At 45.9% G+C, this 19,642-nt stretch overlaps 1 protein-coding gene across 2 annotated transcripts in view; it reads left to right on the forward strand.

Moving 5' to 3' along the window:
- RASSF3 (Ras association domain family member 3) overlaps positions 1-19,642 on the forward strand; it is a 148,581-nt gene that overhangs the window by 118,465 nt on the left and 10,474 nt on the right. The window lies entirely within an intron of this gene.

A 19,642-nucleotide genomic window follows, 5' to 3' on the forward strand; every position in this document is an offset into this window, starting at 1 on the left:
GCAATTTCTCATTACTTCTCAGTGATGCTTTTTAGTTTAAGAAATATGGATTCCATTACTGGTTTTAAAAGTTAACTTCAGAAACTTTGCTGATGGCTACTCCTAATTATTTGAATTTTCTGTGCAGTGTGGGTACCTCAGTATTAACAGTGGTCACCAAAACATTTTAATACTAGGGCTCAGACTTCTCTGGGCTTCCCTGGTACCTCAGTCAGTAAAGAATCTGCGTAAAGTACAGGAGACCTCGGTTCGTTCCCTGAGTTGCGAAGTTCCCCTGGAGAAGAAAATGGCAACCCACTCCAATATTCTTGCCTGGAAAATCTCATGGACAGAAGTGCCTGATGGACTATACAATCCATGGGGTTGCAAGAGTCGGACACAACTTAGCAACTAAACCACCAGACTTCCCTGGTGGTGCAGTGGATAAAAATCTGCCTGCCAATGCAGGGAAAAACAGGCTCGATTTCTGGTCCAGAAGCAGTTAAACCCGTGCCCCACAACTGCTGAACCTGTGCCCTAGATCCTGCGAGCTGCAACTACTGCGGCCCATGCACCCTAGAGCCTGTGTTCTGCAAGAAGAGAAGCCACTGCAGTGAGACGCCTGCACACCACAACTAGAGAATGCCCAAGTGCAGCCAGACCCAGCGCAACCAAAAATTAAAAAAAAGTAGGCCTCCACTAGAAAATACTAGGAACCACCCCTGCTTAAAAAATCAGAGATCCAGAATTAAAAGGTACAGGGGTTGCTGTTGGTTAAGGTATTTTGTGGCCTAAACTATCTTCTAAAATCAGAAAAGCAACGAAGTATTGTGGAAAGTTTAGAATTTGCGTGGGTCTGGGTTAGAATATCAGCTCCTCTTTCAACCAGTTCTGAAACGATTTGGGCAGATTAGTCTCCGCATCTGTTTTCTCACATGTGAAATTATTATCTCACAGAGTTGTCGTTATGGTGATTAAATGGCATCTATATGTGTTTGGTACAAAGTTGATGCTAATGGCTTTAAAAAAAATGTTTAAATGTTTGTTTTGCGATGCTGGGTCTTGCAGCACTTGGGATCTGTGATCTTTAGTTGTGGGATGCGAACTCCTAGCTGTAGGATCTAGTTCCCTGGCCAGGGGATCAATTACAATGTTGATTTTGAGAGCCCCAGTCAGACTGCCTGATTGACAGACATTACTTTTTAATGTTAGATTTTCATGTAATGTAATAATTAAGCACTAACTGGTAATAATAGTAATAATAATGATGATGGTAACCGGGCATTATTACAAGGTGCTTTTGTGTGTGCTATTTTGGCTACTCTGAACAGGGACTACTTGAGAGCAAGTATTTGTATTATGTTCATTTTGCTGACAAGAAACTGAGGTTTTGTGAGATTAAGAGATTTAGAAAGTAAGGAAAGAAAAATGTTACCTTAAAAGATCACTTTTTATTGATTAAGATAACATCTGAGTTGAAAAGTCATGGGAGATTGCTTACATAAGATAGCATTTTGAAGCAATTCAGCCTTTTGCAGGGCAGAAGCCCAGACCTCCTGCGGCTGTAACATGGAACCACTGTTCGGTTCACACATAAGTACCGGGGCCTTTGAAATCCGAATGAATGGAATCCTAAAGGTCTGGTGTATTGACGCCACCTTCCAGAAAATTCCCAGAAAGTGTGTAACTTTACTTTGCTGTCAACAGATCTGTTCACCTGGGGAATAACTGGATTCCTGCTGATTACTCTCAGTTCCCGCTGGAATGAGAGTCCAGCCTGAAACCTCTGTTTTGCAGGGAAGGAAATAGGTTGGAAAACCACAACAGATAGGTCTGCCCAGGGTGTCTGGTGATCAAGCTGAATGTGCTTTATTTCTTTTTTCTGATTTTTATTTATTTATTTTTGGCTGTGCTGGGTCTTTATTACTCTGCAGCCTTTTTCTCTAGTTGCGATGAGTAGAGTGTAACCTCTAGTTATGGTGATCAGGCTTCTCGTGGTGGTGGCCTCTTTTGTTTTGGAGCATGGACTCTAGAGCTCTCAGGCTGCAGTATTTGCAGCTCCCAGGCTCTAGAACACAGCCTCAATAGTTGTGGTGCTTAGTTGCTCCTTGGCATCTTCCCGGATCAGTGATCGAACCTGCATTGGCAGGTGGGTTCCTTACTGCTGAGCCACCAGGCAAGCCCTGAAATGTGCATGATTTCTGTCGCTTTCTCTCTTCCTGTGGGATTTTTGATGATGAGACTCACCAGGCAGCTGGGAATTTGTGATGAATCAGCAGTTGCCTGTCATTAAATTTAGAACTCTTAATACCCTCCATACTCCAGCTACCCACAAATGAAAAATATAAAGTTCTAGAATGTGACATTCTCCCCTCATGCTTACATTTGTGCTTATTTCTCTGTTTGGATGCCGGCATTTTAGTGAATTCATAGAGAAGTTGTATTGATCTCAGAGTGTTATGAAAATAAGTCCAAATGGAAATGACAAACCCAAGATAAGAACCTTGATTGGATCAAAAACAGCTATAAAAGATATTTGTGGGACAAATAAGTAACTCTGAATATGGACTTGATACTGGATAATGATATGAAATTATTGATTTTCTTAGGTATGATAATAAGAATGTTTTGATTATGCGGCAGAATGGCCTTATTCTTGAGAGATTCATGCTTAAGTATGAAGGGGTAGGATGTCATCATGTCTGCAGTTTAGAGATGATTCTGCAAAAAGTGAAACTCACTCCCTACACAGAAGGGTGAGATTAAACTCACCGAGGGCAGGGCTTGCACCAGAACCAGTACCTGAACATGTAACTGTACAGTAAGTATTTGCCAAGTGGGAATTCATGACAGAGAAACCAGCCTGCACAGCCAGCCACTCTGTCCCTTCCCCCGCAGCGAGCTCCTCCTGGTCTTTGAATCTTCTCCCAAGCACCTTGCACAGTGCTGGCTCTCATTAATTTCTGTTGAAGGAATGGGGAAAATGCTGAATCAGTACGAACAGCAGTGGCCACCTGAAAGTGGGTTACTTTTTCCTTGCAGACATGGGGACCTGCAGAAATGCAAGGATGAGGGGGAAATCTGTCTAGTTCTTGGGGGTTGTTTTCAGGGAAGTGGGCTGAGTTATTAATAGTAACAGATCTGAAGAAGGAGCTGCAGGGCACTGGGTGATACAGCTGAAAACCCCAAGTATTTGTGCAGAAAATAAGCAGGTGCCATTGTGCATTGTGAAAGCTGAGCTTTCTGGAACATCCCATCCTTAACTTTGGAATTTGGTTTGGTCTTAGGCTGAGCTAGTTTTTAAGTTTTACGAGCCTAGGGTAAACCTACAGCTGCTCTCAGGTTTTGAAACGCATTTAAGCCCCTTGTTGGGTGGTATTGAGAATGGAAGGAAAACTTGGCATTTTGTCCAGATTGATTGCCGATTGTTCATATGTGTTTTACAAGATATGCAGTGAGAAAATCTAGGCCGTAGTCAACTTTCTTCCCCAAGTGCTAAGCACTTGATTATGGTATTCAGGCATTGAATGGAATTAGTTACAGAATGCCTAATGTCAATTGTGTATTTTCTGTTTTAGGATGAAAGAAATGGGACTCAAAAGAGGAAAAACAACTTTTTACTTGTTACAAATTTGAAATCTATTTTTCTTCTTTCTCTAACTACTGAGAAATCAAAGTAGTTAACTGAAACAGACTCTAAAAATACTCTTTAGCAGTATGCTAAAGTATTTTTTCTTTGTCTAAAATTAGCTGATTTGAGCTGGGCGCTCTGGTTTTCAAAAGCCTTCCAGTAGATTCTCCAGCTCCTCCTCCCTGGTTTTAAGAGCTCTCCATAACAAGTTTGATGGGGAAGCAGAATTTACAAACGCCTGAGGCGGGTTCTGGCTTAGATCTCACCTCCTCCAGGAAGCCGTCCTGAGATTTTTCTCTCCTGCACTCATTTCTGACCGCTCTGACACTAACTTCCACTAGTACCACTCGTCCTGTCCCAGCCTCCCCTGAAGGGCACACCCTGTGCTCTGCTCACTGTCATCAGTGCCTCACACAGCTGTTGGTTAAATATTTAGTGAAAGTGTTAGGCACTCAGTCGTGTCTAATTCTTTGTGACCCATGGACAGAAGCCCACCAGGCTCCTCTGTCGATGGAATTCTCCAGGCAAGAATACTGCAGTGGGTAGCTATGCCCTTCTCAGGGGATCTGCCCCAGCTCAGGGATTGAACCCAGGTCTCTTGCATTGCAGGCAGGTTCTTTACTGTCTGAGCCACCAGTAGGCTCTCAAATATTTAGGTGCTGAACAGATATTTGTTGAATGCTAAAATTGGTCCATTGGCTAAGCATATAGAAAGTATTTGTTGGCAGTCTTGACAAAGAGTCTTATCAAGAAGGAAGTGGGGACAGAAAAGAGAGTGGGAGAGAAACTAGTTGAAATGGGAGTGGCTCAGACATGTTGACAAGGTCAGGATGTGGTAGGAGAAGACCTTTGCCTGGAAGAGGGGTGTGGCAGAGACAGCTACTGCTTGCCCCTCCTCCTCTGCCTGAGCCCTCTATATGGCTTTGGACAGTAGTAAGGTGTGTTTTGTTTTTAAAACAATGTGCTTTCAAAAATACCTTTTACTTGCTTTGATTGGGAAATGACATTTATTTTTATGAAAATATTTGTACTTAGTAAACAGATTCCATTTGTTAAGTATCTGGAAATGTTTTTTAGTTGGCATGTGGGATGTGTTTGTATTTTCTATCACTAGTTCCTTGAGAGGCTTCCCTGGTGGCTCAGACGGTAAAGAATCTGAGAATCTGAGTGAGTGAGTGAAGTCAGTCCTGTCTGACTCTTTGTGACCCCCTTGGACTGTAGCCCACCAGGTTCCTCCGTCCATGGGATTCTCCAGGCAAGAATAGTGGAGTGGGTTGCCATTTCCTTCTCCAGGGGATCTTCCCAACCCAGGGATCGAACCCAGGTCTCCCGCATTGCAGGCAGATGCTTTAACCTGAGCCACCAGGGAAGCAATGCAGGAGACCTGGGTTCAATCCCTGGGTTGGGAAGATCCCCTGGAGGAGGGCATGGCAACCCACTCCAGTATTCATGCCTGGAGAAAATCCCCACGGACAGAGGAGCCTGGTGGGCTGTAGTCCAGTTCAGTTCAGTTGCTCAGTTGTATCTGAATCTTTTTGACCCCATGGACTGCAGCAAGACACGCTTCCCTGTCCATCGCCAACTCCTAGAGTTTACTCAAACTCATGTCCATTGAGTCGGTGATGCCATCCAACCATCTCCTGCTCTGACGTCCCCTTTTCCTCCTGCCTTCAATCTTTCCCAGCATCAGGGTCTTTTCCAGTGATTCAGTTCTTCACATCAGGTGGCCAAAGTATTGGAGTTTCAGCTTCAGCATCAGTCCTTCCAATGAGACAATGAGATTTGTGTAGAACTCTTTGCAATGTCATGGATTATAGCCTTTTTCATACTGAGAACGCTATGAACAGTATGAAAAGGGCTATAGTCTGTGGGGTCGCAAAGGGTCAGTCGTGCCACTGACTAAGCACAGCACAGTTCCTTGAGACAAGGGGGTTATAACTTCTATTTTAGGCCAATAGAATTTCTGTCTTAGACATGTTCCATTTTACAGGACCAGACTTCATCCCATTGAATTCTGAATCAGTTGAGAAGACCAGATTGAGAAGGATAGAGACCAAAATTTACCTTCACTGCTGGTTTGGAGCCGATACGGATAATGTAGCTTATCCCTGTGGGCAAGGGGCCTTCCTGAGGCTGACCTCCTGTGCTGTACTGCTGAAGACCCCCCTACAGGGTCAGAGCAGGATGCTGGCCCCCACTGAGGACAGAGGGAGGGGCTGACTGTGCACGCATGCCCACTTTCTCCTTCCAGACTCACTGCTCCCCCTTCTCACAGGGTAGAGAGAGGATGCCTTCTCTCCCTTTTAAGTGATAAGAAAATGACACCTGGAAAGGTTATGTACTTTCTTAAAGTCACCCAGCTAGTTGGCAACAGATTTTTCTCCTAGACTCTAGAAGTCATTTGGTACGCATAGAAAGGACATGGTTTGGGATCTGGCCAGGATTTGTGTTCACATGCTACCTCTGTGACCTTTGCCTGGGTCTATGCCTCTGTATAGTGGGGTTAAACTTTCTACCTCAGGGCTTTTGAGGGTTCCATGAGCTCTAACCTGTGTTTAGTAAGCTGGCCAGTGTTCTGTTTCTTTAAATGAGCATCACACGCATCAGCCTGCAAGACTGGGTCATTTATCAATCCTCCAGTTCTTCTTTTTTTTTTTTTTTTCTTTTTTAAATCTGGCATGGAGCCTCAGAAAACTTGGTGATTGGGGGATTTTGATGTTTTAGAAGGAAAAAAAAAATTGTCCCTAACTTCCTTATGTCCTAAATTGAAAGAAATATACATGTCCCACTCACCCTAGAAAAACTTGCTTCATACCTAGAATTGACTTTATATATAGTCAGGAGTTGAAAGCGGCCTATTTAACTTTGGGAAGCCAGCATCTTTATTTTGGCTGCACCGCATGGCTTGTGGGATTTTAGTTCCCCAACCAGGGATTGAACCCGGACCCTTAGCAGTGAAAGCGTGGAGTCCTAACCACTGGACCTCCAGGGCATTCCGCTAACGTCTTTCAAATCTAAATATTCACGTTTCTTTTCTAGGACTTTCTTTAAGTAGCTGTTTGAAGAGTTTTGTTTTGTTCGGTGTTGGGGTGGGCTGGGGGGTGATGCACACATCAGTGGCCCAAGTGAAGGGGTGAAAAGGTGAAGCAATCTTTGCGCCAGGGGTCTGGCCCAGAGCTTGTACATTGTGATGTGGTGTGGTCGCTGTCTTCACGTCTCCTTAGACGGATGCAGCAGTTCCCTGTGCCCTCAGGGACACTGTTGTTTCAGGCGGTGCCCCACGTGGGGACAAGGATGCAGCTCTAAGCCGGCCTATATCCTGTGTTGAATACTGGCATTGACCCTCCACTTTGAGTGTCTGCTCTTTGCTTCCTGTCCAGATCTTCAGTTTAGTGAGGTCCACACAACTTTGATCCACATGTTTGTTTCAGACCCCTAATGCCAACACATTCATTAAATTCAGTTTCTCTTCTTTCTTCCCCTTCACATCAAGCCTTTTACTTTATAGTCCATAGCTCCTAGCTGAGCAGCACCTCCACCCGCCCTTGCCTCCCCCATCTGGCTCCGGGTGTGGGGGTGGCTGGGCGGCCAGGCTGCTGACCCCTAGCACTGAGGAAAGGTGGGGCGGGAGGGCGCTTCCTCCAGGCCTTGGACTTCCTGTGCTCACAGAGAGGAAAGCAGAGCCAGAGGGTGTGTGAGCCCTCAGGTCTTGGAAGTGACAGAAACATTCCTGCACAACAAAGAAAATCCGAGTTGCTTGTAAATTACCCCCCACTGCCAATGGCTATTCAGTTTCCAGGGCGACTGGAATGTAGCTTTTATTTATAAATTGGACTAATAGGGTGATGTTTAAAAAGCTACTTTTCCTTTCCTTTGGTCAGTCCTTTGCAATAGCAGGTTGTGGTGGTGGTGGTTTTTTAAATAGCTGGAAGAAGCTTCTTTATTTTGCAGACCGCCGTGCCTTATTTTCACCTAGATCTCTGGTTTGTTCTCTTCAGGCAGCTTCCATACGTTGACCTCTGAAGTGCATTTGGCTGCAGGCGTGAGCTCGGTTGCTTTAGTGCCTCTGTTCTCAGTGTCAGAGTCGTTTCCCCAGGGGTGGCTCGCCTGCCAGGAGTGGCGGCACATCAGAGTTCAGTTACTCTGCCAGGGTGCCGGACTGCTTTGTGTTTACTGTTTCCTTGGCTGTTTTTAAAAATTTTTTTTAAATACATGAACGCCTCGCCCCTCCCCCACTAGGTTTTACTCCCCACCTCCACCCCTGGAAGAATCCCATGGACGGGGGAGCCTGACGGACTACAGTCCATGGGGTCACAAAGAGTCAGACACGACAGAGCAACTAACATTTTCAACACACTTTCCACCCCAATTAACAGCCATACAGACCAGAGAAGTTTTTGAAAATTTTGTACAGAAAGAGAATTAAAGCCTTAAATCTTACCAATCAAACATAAACACTTAGCATTTTGAAATATTTCCTTCTTGTCTTCAGGCACATGGCTTGTTACATTGGATGTGCGGTTTCTCCTGATTTTTTGTTTTGTTTTGTCTTCCATTAATATATCTCTGTAAGCATCATGTTAAGAGCTTCTGTATGGTCTACTCTTAAGGTATATGAGCGCATTTAGCCATTTCCCTAACACTGGGCATGTAGTTTGTGATTTTTAACTAATTTTCTATAGACTCAGCCAGGTGACCAGTGCCCCTGGTAATTGCTAGTTGTGTTAGTACCTCACCCTCCAAAATAGGTTGTGTATCAACCCCCTCCCCCTCTGGAAGCTAGCGATGCACAAACCTGATGGTCTGTCCACGCGCTTTCACCTCCTCCACGGTCCCTTCCCTCCTTCTCCTCCCATCTTGGCTGAATGGGCTTTGAGTCAGACAGACCTGCTGTGACCTCAGGCCCTGCACTAACTCATGCCCTCGCCATGTGAATTCTTCCAAACCTCCATTTTCCTATTTGCAGAATAGGGATAAGAATGATTCCTGAAAACAAGTTATTATAAGTGAGTTCTGAGTCGGGTGTGAAGGGTGTGGTGGGGGGTCTGACCTGGGTGATGCAGCTGCCACCACCTCCAGCAGCCTTCCAGGGTTTCAGGTTGGCTAATTTTGCCCGTCTGGCTTTGGAATAAGAACAGAGAGAATAGGGAAGCAAAATGGGGCGGGGTATATTGAGATTTTTCTTCCCGTTCTCAGTATAAGGGCTTCCCTCATAGCTCAGTTGGTAAAGAATCCGCATACAATGCAAGAGGCCCTTGTTCGATTCCTGGGTGGGGAAGATCCCCTGGAGAAGGGAAGGTCTAACCCACTCCAGTATTCTGGCCTGGAGAATTCCATGAACTGTATAGTCCATGGGGTTGCAAAGAGTTGGACACGACTGAGTGACTTTCACACTCTCAGTATAAAGTTAAAGTGTTTGTTTCAGCACTGCCTGAACCTTCAGAGCATGGTGTCTGGGATTCCTGGCTGGGCTCGTGGGGTGGGAAGCATGGGCCAGGGCCTCCAGGCCCTTGCCTATTCTCCTGGCAGGGGGTCTGTCTTCCTAGTCTCTCCCCTTCTGGTCTTTCTTTTGGTGTCTCCCAACTCACCCCAAGCCTTGAGGTTCTCGTGATGACCTTGATGTTTCTCAGCTTATCCACAACCAAGCAGGAGGGCAAGGAGCAATTCCTGTGCAAAAGTGTATCTTTAGAAATTGCTGGAACTTTGCTGGTGGTCCAGTGGTTAAGAATCCTCCTGCAAATGGGGACCATGGGTTTGATCCCTGGTCTGGGCAGATGCCGCATGCTGCAGGGCATGTAAGCCCACGCGCTACAACTACTGAGCCCACACTCCAGAGCCCATGTTCCAAAACAGGAGAAGCCACTGCAGTGAGAAACCTGAGCACTGCAGCTAGAGAGCAGGCCCCGCTCACTGCAGCTGGAGAAAGCCTGCACACGGTAATGAGAACCCAGCACAGCCAAAATATAAATAAGTAAATTAAAAAAAAGATGGCTCATGTGAGACTCTTCAAGGCACTTATCTCCCAGATTTATGTATGAATTGCTCTAACTTTTCTTTTAATTCCTCCAGAGTACTGTCACCTCCTTGGTAGGAAGGAGGAAGGCGATTCCTCAGAGAAAACCAATACGTGGGCAGTTAAGGTGGAGCTGAATCTGTAAATATTCTTCATGTGCCCGTTTTCTGCACAGATCATTGTCCTTCTGAGAGTGGAGGGTGTCATGTATTGCTCGTGAAGAATACACAGATAGAGAAGAATGAGGCTTTGTACATTAGGTACTTCAGCCGTGCCTTTTAAGGGCTATGAAGAGGCTTAATCAGAAGAACCATCTTGAGTGCAGTGGAGCATGGAGGGGAGGAGAATTCAGGCCGAGGCAGTGGATTGAATTAATAGGAGCATGGGTGATATAAAACAGCTTAACTCTGCATGGGCTCCTTCAGACTTTCCACTTGTATGTTAAAAAATTGTTCAGAGTCTGGGGAATTCCCTGGTGGTGCAGTGTGCAGTGGTTAAGACTCTGCACTTCCATTGCAAGGGGCACAGGTTCAGTTGCTGGTCGGGGAGCTAAGATCCCACATGCTCCGTGTACCACGAGGCAGGCTCCCCCCAACACGCCCTGCCCCCCCCCCCCCCAAAAGTTCAGTCTGGACATGTGACTTGGAAGGACTGCCAATTCTCTCCCTACGCCTGTGCTGCCATCTCCGCACCTCAGTTGGTTGAGAGCGAGCTTTGCAAATATGTTTTTAACTGGTGCATTAGCAAGGCTACACCGAGTAAGAACTGAAGATGTAGAAATCCATCCCTTCCAGGAGCTGTATGTGACTGTCTCCCTGGACATTATCAACTTGAAGAAGGTGTCATCATCTACATTTTTAAGCTCTATGTCACCTGAACGTGGAGAACCTAAATTGCTTTTTAATTCTATTATACTATGACGGCAGCTTAGACTCCTTATGATAATTGGCAGGGAAGAGGATACCAAGCTTGCTTCTGACAGTTTTCCTTGGAGTGCTTGTCTACAGACATTTCTTATTTGCTTGGGACTGCCCGTCTTCTGTTCAAATTTGCTTTCAGCTGGCAGGTGAAATTTGTTTTCAGGGTGACAGCCCCGTTGGTTTGCAGTCCGTGCCCCTGGTTTTCGGATTCCTGATGTTGGCGGAGCTGGAGCCTGGAGTTGCCCAGATGGGCTCCACCTGCCTCCTCCCTGCCTGCTGCCATGTTCCTTTGTGCTTCCTGTCTGGTGCCCCTCCAAATGAGCCTGCTCATTTCCTTTCTCTGGAACCTCCCCTTATGGCCAGGGTTCAAAAGTTTCATCAAGGATACGGTGGTCACCAGACCTGACCTCCAAACTCTGACCTTTGAGTCTCTAGTATCCTTGGGGTAATCGCAATCGGGACTGGGCCACAGCTGTAATTGCTGTTGAAGGAGATGGACGGCTGTCAGATGACCTCTAGAGCCTTGAGCAGTGGCAGGTTTTAATCTAAAATTTAGTGCGGATGCTCTGGCACGTTCCCCATTGTAGCGTCTTGTCTCTTTTCCCTCTTGGTTTCTTGGCCACCTCTGATATGTGTTTTTCCCATTAATTTTCCTACTGCCCAGTGGACTTTGTAAGCATTGTATTTGATTAGGGTGGTGGTGTAGATGGTACAAAATCTTAGAAAAGTTACTGCTGAAAGGGACCATGATCCAGTGCTCTCTTAATCATCAAGGAAACCGAGTTTTTGAGGCCACGCCTGCTTTTGGAAACCTGAGTCCCTTCTGATGGAGATCTCAGGGAAATGGGCTTCCCAGTGGATTGGGCCAGGGCAGGAGTGCTGGCTCATCTAGGGCCACATTCTTTTTGTAATGATCACAGCTGATTAGCAGGATTTGGTTGTGCTTGGCTCTGAGGCCTCTCATAATCTCTTTCTTTGTTGCCTTAGAATTTAAAGAAAGTTAAGCCAGTTGTGAAATGTATCACCTTTCAGAAAGGGGTAGCATCTTAATTGACTCCCTTTGAAAACATGTCAAACTGGGATTTTTTAAGTACACCGTGTAATCTGGTATGCCTTGAGGTTGAGACCTCCAGCTGGGGCACACTGGGGAGACTGGTCCACCTCCAAGTTTGTTTTCTGGCTCCAAACAAATGAGTGACTGTTTGACAATTGGCACGCGACCCGGTTTTAAAGTACAACCATATAGGGTATGGCAGACTGGTAACTGAGAGGGGGGGCGGTTGAAAGAGCGAGGTCATGGAAGGCCCAGATGAAACGCTTTTAATGTGTATCACAACTGCAATTAATCTTATTAACACGCTGGGCTGGGGCTGTTCACCCTGCCCCGGGTGTTCAGGGGTATTGGAGGGGCATGCTTTGAAGGGCTGTTTTCTTTGATGGTGCAGATGGATAACAGAAGCGTATCAGACTTTGTATCTGGTACCAGAAAGGCTTTTTGTGTGCCCATGCAGATGCATTCCATTTTGAGAAGCAAACAAAACTTGATGCAGATTGATAAGATGTACAAAAGAGAGTGGGTTTTCAATGTGGTCTTGTAGCTGTGGGCTCTGGGACCAGACAGAATCAGCTGAAAAGGGAGGGAGCCTCCTCCTTGGTGCTCAGCATCCGGCTCATGACAGCTCCTGGAGCAAAAGATTTAAAAACATGAGTTGTTGGGAGGCAAGAGTAAAAATACAGGAAACACCAAACCAGAGAAGGTGCTGTGATGAGAAATCTAATGGATGGGGTGGTGCAGGGGTTTCTGAGGCTGCTGTGGTTAGAGTGGCTTCCTGGGTGGGGTGGCCTTGATAGGGTCACAGGATGAGGGTTGGGAGTGCGGGGCACTCATGGGGGAGAGATAGTGGGCCAGGGAGCAGGGTGGTGTAGTGGGTAGGGGTGAGGCTGACCTGTAGATGCCACACTTTGATCTATCCATGTCTGTCTTCCACAAGTGCTTGCGAGAGAAGCTAGTACAGTACTGCATCCTTACAAGGCTGCTGCCCAGTTCTGTTTCTGCCACCCCCCCTTTTTTTTTTCCAGAAGTCCTCTAAAATACCTCTAGATTCCCTTCTGCTGTACTCTGTTGTTGTTTAACAAGTAGCCTTGGGGACAAAGAGGTTGTTTGAAATATCGAGTTCAACAAATGTGGTTTGAGTATGCTGATATCCTCTGATGAATACACAATCTAGTCTCTAAGTGAATAATGGATGAGAAAAGAAATATCTGTTCCTGTATATAATGTACCCACTTGCTCATAATTAGTGAATGTCACACTTAAAACATTATTAAAGATCTGTTCTCTTCAAGTCTCCTTGCTGTGTGTGTACATGTGCCAGTTTCGCACCTGCAGGGCTTCTCAGAGACTTCAGCATCCTGAAGTTCTTTGGGAATCAGTGAGGGGGAGTAGAGGAGGAGGAAGAGGGGGGCGGCCCTTGCTGTCCACAGGACATCTTGGAGGATTAGCAGCGCTGTCTGACAGTGTCCTGTGTGTCGCCCTTGCTCCCTCAGCTGCCCTCCGCTTGGCCCATTTGCTTTTCCCTCCTTAAGACGATAGTGGGCATCTCTTGAACCAAGGAGGTTGAGGGGCTGTTACATCCCCGCTTCCTTTTTCTTTGCTATTGGAGCGGCAAACAGATGGCTGCATAGAAGAGCTGCCTACAAGCTAAATTTGGGCAAGACGGGTCCCTGAATCTTCATATAAATGGAAATAGAGTCCTAGCTCTATATCCTGCCACTAGGAAAAAAAAAAAAAATCTTCCTGTGTGGTAGGGGATACAACCCAAGGGTGGCCAGAATGAATCAGTGTGCCGTGGCCAGACGTCCCTTGACGTGGCACCCGTCAACCCTGGTGCCATGAGAATGAGGCCGCAAGCAGCACGCTGTGCTTTTACGGTCAGAACGGCACCTGGGACTTCCCTGGTGCTCCAGTGCTTAAGACTCTGAGCTTCCACTGCAGGGGGTACAGGTTCCATTCCTGGTTGGGGAGCTAAGAACTAAGATCCCGCATGCCCCGTCACGTGGCCAAAAAACCCAAATAAACAAAACAGACAAACAGAAAACAAAAAACAGCAGCACCCAACCTTCCAGAAACAAGTGTTCTGGTTCTTTCCTTCAGGAACAGACTCTTCCTTACTCCAGACTCTACCTGCAGTGCAGGAGACCCGGGTTTGATCCCTGGTTTGGGACGATTCCCTGGAGAAGGGAATGGCTACCCACTCCAGTATTCTTGCCTGGGAAATCCCATGGACAAACGAGCCTGGTGGACTACAGTCCATGGTGTCACAAAGAGTTGGACACAGCTGAGTGAGTAACACTTTCACTATTCCAGAACAATTGTCTTTTTACTGTGATGTATTTTGCTTTGCTTTCTTGTGGGTTTTCCTCCCTCGTTCATGACACCTGCCCACGTTGCAGTTCAGCTTCACACTGTCCACTGGAGTTCCACTAGCTGCCTGAGGCTATGTACACTTAAATTATTTAAAATGAAATAAAATTTAAAACTCAGTTCCCCATTTCAAACTCTCAGGTGCCATGTGTGGCTTGTCCTATTTTGGACAATGCAGATACAGAACTTTTCCATCATTTCAGATCATGCTGTTGGATGGAACTTTCTGAGTTCCCACAGCACCTCTACCTACTTTAACACTTAGAGGTTGTGGTACCACAAACGAGGAATGTCTGACAGATGTTGACTGTAAATATGAAGCTATCCCCCATGGACTTTCTTGAGAGCACCATTCAGGGTTGAGTGGGGCATTTCGTGTGCCTGCTCAGTCATGTCCGACTCTTTGTGACCCTTTGGACTGTAGCCTGCCAGGGTCCTCTGTCCATGGGATCTTCAGGCAAGATTACTGGAGTGGGTTGCCATTTCCTCCTTCAGGGGATCTTCTGGACCCAGGGATCGAACCTGAGGCTCATGCGGCTCCTGAATTGACCCTCTTGGGACTTTGCAGGTTTAGCTTTGTGTGACGGCGTTTCTGTATTCATCACAGGGTTTCCGCTTTGCACATGTAAAGGACATCTTGGGACGGTGTTTTCCTACCTGCTAATCTAATGCTTTAAAATACAATTCAGGAGCATCGCCCCCGACTTGCAGAAAGTGTCTTTTGAGCTCCACGAATGGCTTGCTCAGTAGTTCCTGGAAATCACTGCTTCATCCTGTGCTTTCATATGCAGACCTGCTTTGGTTTGCTTATAGGTTCCTCCTTGATTGCAGTAGAAGAATCTCTCCTGGAGGAGATTTTTCTACTTTGCTTAGGTCCATGATACTTTATATGATGTCTTTGTTGGAACAGAACCTGGAAGGAAGACGTGTGAAGTCTTTACCTAGACTACATTTCTCTCAAGCTATTTGTGAATTCCATTTGCAGTATGGCCAACTTGTCCAGGGAAGTGTAGTCTTAGGAAGGAGGGTGCTTGGTGTTTTATCCCCTACACAATACAAGGCTGGCACCTGTTCCAGCTGTAATTGCACCCAGCATCCCAGTCTTTGAGGGACATCAGTAGGTCACTGCCTGTTCAGCTGGAAAGGAGATGAAAAGTAGGAATTCATGAGTTTGGAATGGAACCTCACTTAGAGAAGGTACCTGTTGACTTGATAAGTTTATCCTCCTCCACTGAGAGAGGCTGGGCCCCAAAGTGGTCAGGAGTCAGAGCTGCTCCCCATGAGAGCCGCAGGACCGCCAGTGGGGAGGTGATGACAGTCTTTACTCCCGTCTTGGCATGATGCGGATATGTATTGTCCTCCACTCAACCTAGGAATCTGGGCTATTTGCAATTTTTAAAGAGTCAATTGTTTCTTGGAGAGGTCTGTGATGCAAACAAAACAATGCCACACATTCAAGGGCAGGGAGTAAGACAGACTTGACTAGGCTGAGAACCAAGAAAAGGCAGAAAGGCTGGGACCAGAGTGGTCTCTCCCAGTTCTAAGTGCTTGGTACAGAGCTGGGCACCAGTAGGCATGTAATTAGTAGTTGTTGAATAATGGGTTGTACTGGCCATGGGTCATGAAGAGTCGGACATGACTGTTATTTTCATAACAGTCCTATAAAGTTCATATTGTTCTGTACATTTTAAAAAGATGAGAAAACTGAGACTCAGGTTAAATAACTCACCTTTGGTCCCACAGCTAGAATGTGGCAGAGCCATGATTCAGACCTAAGTATGCCTAAGCCTTAGACCAGCTGCCTTCACTAGGCTCAAACAGAAGGAGCAATAGGGCCATATTCACCTTCTCCTCTTCTCCCTCCCTCTGCCCTCCCATCTCTCTCCCTTTCTCCCTGCTCCCCCCTCGTAGTTACTCTCAGATGCTTTATACTTGTTTAGGGTTTTTCTTTATTGTTATATTTTTAACTCAAGAAATTATGCTGTATTTTATACAGTGCTGTTGTCAATTATATCTCAATAAAACTGGAAGAAAAAAACTTTAATTGTGATATGATTTCAGAATTAGACCCCAAAAATGGCAGGAAGGGTGTAAGCAGTGTCCAGGTTCGTAGGGGTCTGTATATTCTTGGACAGTTGGGTTGTGAGCCCCTCCAACCTGGAGCCGGGCCACGCTGACTTCACACAGTCTGAGCCACGCTGCCTGGGATTCCTGTGTGTCTGGGAGGTAGGGCGTGCCCCTTATGAAAGTTCATCGGTGTAAAAACAGCAGTGTGACCTCACCCAGGAACTGAGGCAAACCCAAGAGCAGCTGTCCATAGATTGCTAGGTGTAAACGTGAGCAAAGAGTCTATAGGGTTTATAGTTTTACATGGAAGAGCTCACCCTCTGAGAAACTGGGGGGTTTGGGGAATGTAAAAGAAAAGTGGCTTATAAAAAAGATGACTGGTAGCTAACTTCCCAAACAGACACTCTCAGGCGTGGCACCATACCCTCCTCAGCTGCCAAGAACAATAGCAGATGCGTTCAGAGACTCCTGTGACCATGCCATTTCCTCCTCACCATGCAATTACAGATGAATGTTTATGCTCCATGCTCGGTGCTCCACGCCCGCCACGTGGTTTTTTTTTAACCCTCTCCTTCTTCCTGTCACCTTTGTACTCATGGAATCGACTTTCTGCCTTCTGGGTTCTGTTCTGCCAGTATAGTAGTAGTGTTAGTAGCTCAGGCATGCCTGACTCTTTGAGACCCTCCTCTGTCCATGGGATTCTCCAGGCAAGAATACTGAAGTGGGCTGCCATGCCCTTTTCCAGGGGATCTTCCCGAACCAGGGATCAAACCTAGGTCTCCTGCATCGCAGGCAGATTCTTTACCATCTGAACCACCCGGGAAGCCCATAGGCCTGCATTGTGCTTGGAGGACATGCAGGAGGAGTCTTCCTGGTGTGAGAGGAAGGGCGAGGGTGTCCTCTTTTAAAGGGTTAAACAATCTAGACATTTCCCAAATCAGGAGACTTTCCCCAGTTCCGACACTAAAAGAAACCAGTGTCCTCCACTCCAGGGCCTCACGTGCGGCTCCTAGGCCTTTCCCTTTGCCGCCAGACTCCTTTACTCAGAGGAACTGAGCTTAGTTAACCTCCTGGAAGTCTTTTTTCTCTGGCATTCCTCACTCACACCTGTGCTGGACAGGAAGTGCCATGAAGATGGAGGTGCTGTGTGACATTCCCTCACGGGGCAAGGCCTGGCCCACAGCTTCTGTTGAGAAAATACTTGCTGAATGAGTAGACCTTGGTGAGTGCTACCTCAGTTGACTGAAAAATGCAAGATCACAGAAGAAGAGTGTAGATCTTAGACTCTTATCAGAAGGAAAAAAGAAATTAACTCTGGGTGGTCATGAATGTAAACTAAACTTATTTTGGTGACCCTTTTTATGTACATATAAGGTCAATAGGTTCTACACTTGAAACAAACAGGATGTTACATGTCAAAGTCACTTAAGTCGTGTCCAACTCTGTGACCCTATAAACTGTAGCCCACGAGGCTCCACTGTCCAAGGGATTCTCCAGGCAGGAATATTGGAGTGGCTTGCCATGCCGTCCTCCAGGGGATCTTACTGAACCAGGGATCGAACCTGAGTCTTCTGTGTCTCCTGCATTAGCAGGAGGGTTCTTTACTACTATCACCGCCTGGGAAGCCTACCATGTTATATACTTTAAACTATTATAATATTGTAAATCAATTATACTTGATTTACAAGTATATATAGGTATTTAAAGAAAATACAAGCTCACAGCCCTTTAGGGTTTAGTTGCTTCTCTGGGATTTGCTTTGCAGTTGATCTTTTAAATGAGATTTTAGGTTTGGAAGAGATCTTGGAGACCTTTGGATCCAGCTCTTTTCTGTTGTTGCTTCCTATGGTTTGCTGGGGTTTTAATCTCTGAGGAAATCGGCTAAGTGGTTTACACAGGCCTGTCTCAGTTATGCATGTGTGCATGACCCAGGGCAAGTTTCTCTTCCCAGACTGGCCTGCTCCTTTAACTAAAGCTCCTGGGAATGCTGACCCGAGGGGGCCTCAAGATGGGTGCCAAGTCCAGGGTCATCAGCAAAACCTGTGATCAAGGACTGACCGAAATGATCTGACCACCTGCCCATTGCTCTTATGCACTCCCCTCAGCCTTTCTCTCCTTTTCTTCTTTCCTCAAGTAGTCAGCCCCTGGATCACATGTATGCTCCAGTATTCAGACAGTTCACTATTTTTGTGTATTTTTAATGGTAAGCCTTTGGTTTCTTTGATTCCTTGAGTGGAGCCATCCTGTCTCACTGGTCACACTAGCGGAAGCACATTTTTGCAAACAGAAAGCTGGGAAACACTCTGGAGATGTCTACTCCAGTATCATTTCTTATTTGATAAGAAATGAGAGAGCAGACTCAGGTTAGTAGCCCAGAGCACAGCATTAGTTTTGGTGACCTGGCCTAGTCGCAAGTCTGGTTGGAATGGGGCGCTTTCCCAGCACCCTTTGCCCTGCCAACATCACATCCCACACCCATGAAATGGAAAGTCTCTTATTGTATACTTTTGTTTTTAAAATGTTACATATATATATTTTGTTTAATGAAAGGTTATTTTTGGCTGCAGTGTGTGGCATGTGGGATCTTAGTTGGGATTCCCAACCAGGGATTGAATGCTCGTCCCCAGTCATGGAAATGCAGTCTTAACCACTGGACGTCCAGGGAAGTACCATGTATTATAATTATTTTCTTTTTTTTTCTCAATTGAGGTGTAGTTGATTTACTGTGTTTCAGGTGTACAGCAAAGTGGTTCTGTTTCAGATAGATAGATTCTTTTTCAGGTTCTTTTCCATTATAAGTTGTTAGAAGACACTGAATATAGTTCCCTCTACTATACAGTAGGTCCTTGGTGTTTATCTTTAGTATTAGTGTGTATCTGTTAATCCCACATTCCTAGTTTATCCCTCCCCCTCTTATTGTATACTTTTTAGGGTATGCTTTGAAGAGTCTTTGGATAGTTCATAGTGAATAATGAATGCTGGAAGACTCATTTTCTGCTTCAGCCATGACCTGTAGCTGGCTAATTGTGGACTGGAAAGAGCAGGTCAGGCAGAGAGATGTGAGAGACATGTTTTAAATAGGAAATAGTCACTGAAGCTCCTGAAAAGTTATTTTAATCTACAGCTTTTTCCTTCCCTAATCATTGACACCAAAAATAAGATTACTCTGGGACTTGACACTGGTAGATAGAATGCTCCCCAAGGGACTTGAGGTTTGTTTCCAAAGCTGGGCAGTGACCACGCTGGCCTCCCAACACTGACCCGTCAGACCTCACTAGAACAGGACTGGAATAGAAAAGTTCCTGAGATGGCTTATAGTCAGCACAGCTCTCTCTGGGTCTCCAGGAGTCAAGGAACTTGAGACCTGAATGGATTTGATGCCCTTAAAGTTCTTTCCTCGCTGGTGGGGGTGTGTTTATCACACTAGCTCACAGTGCCTGGTGGGAGCAAATGCCTACTCGGATAGCCTGCAGCTGCGAGGATGGGGTGATGTATCTGGCTGGAAAAGAGGTACTTTTTAAAGGTTTTATTTAGGGGGTTATTAAATCATCCGATCTTCTATCTTGAAGGTTATTAGGACCCTTCTCTTTTTTTGAGTTTATTTCCCA

This window comes from Bubalus kerabau, chromosome 1 (assembly GCF_029407905.1).
Source record: "Bubalus kerabau isolate K-KA32 ecotype Philippines breed swamp buffalo chromosome 1, PCC_UOA_SB_1v2, whole genome shotgun sequence".
NCBI classification, from domain to species: Eukaryota; Metazoa; Chordata; class Mammalia; order Artiodactyla; family Bovidae; genus Bubalus; species Bubalus kerabau.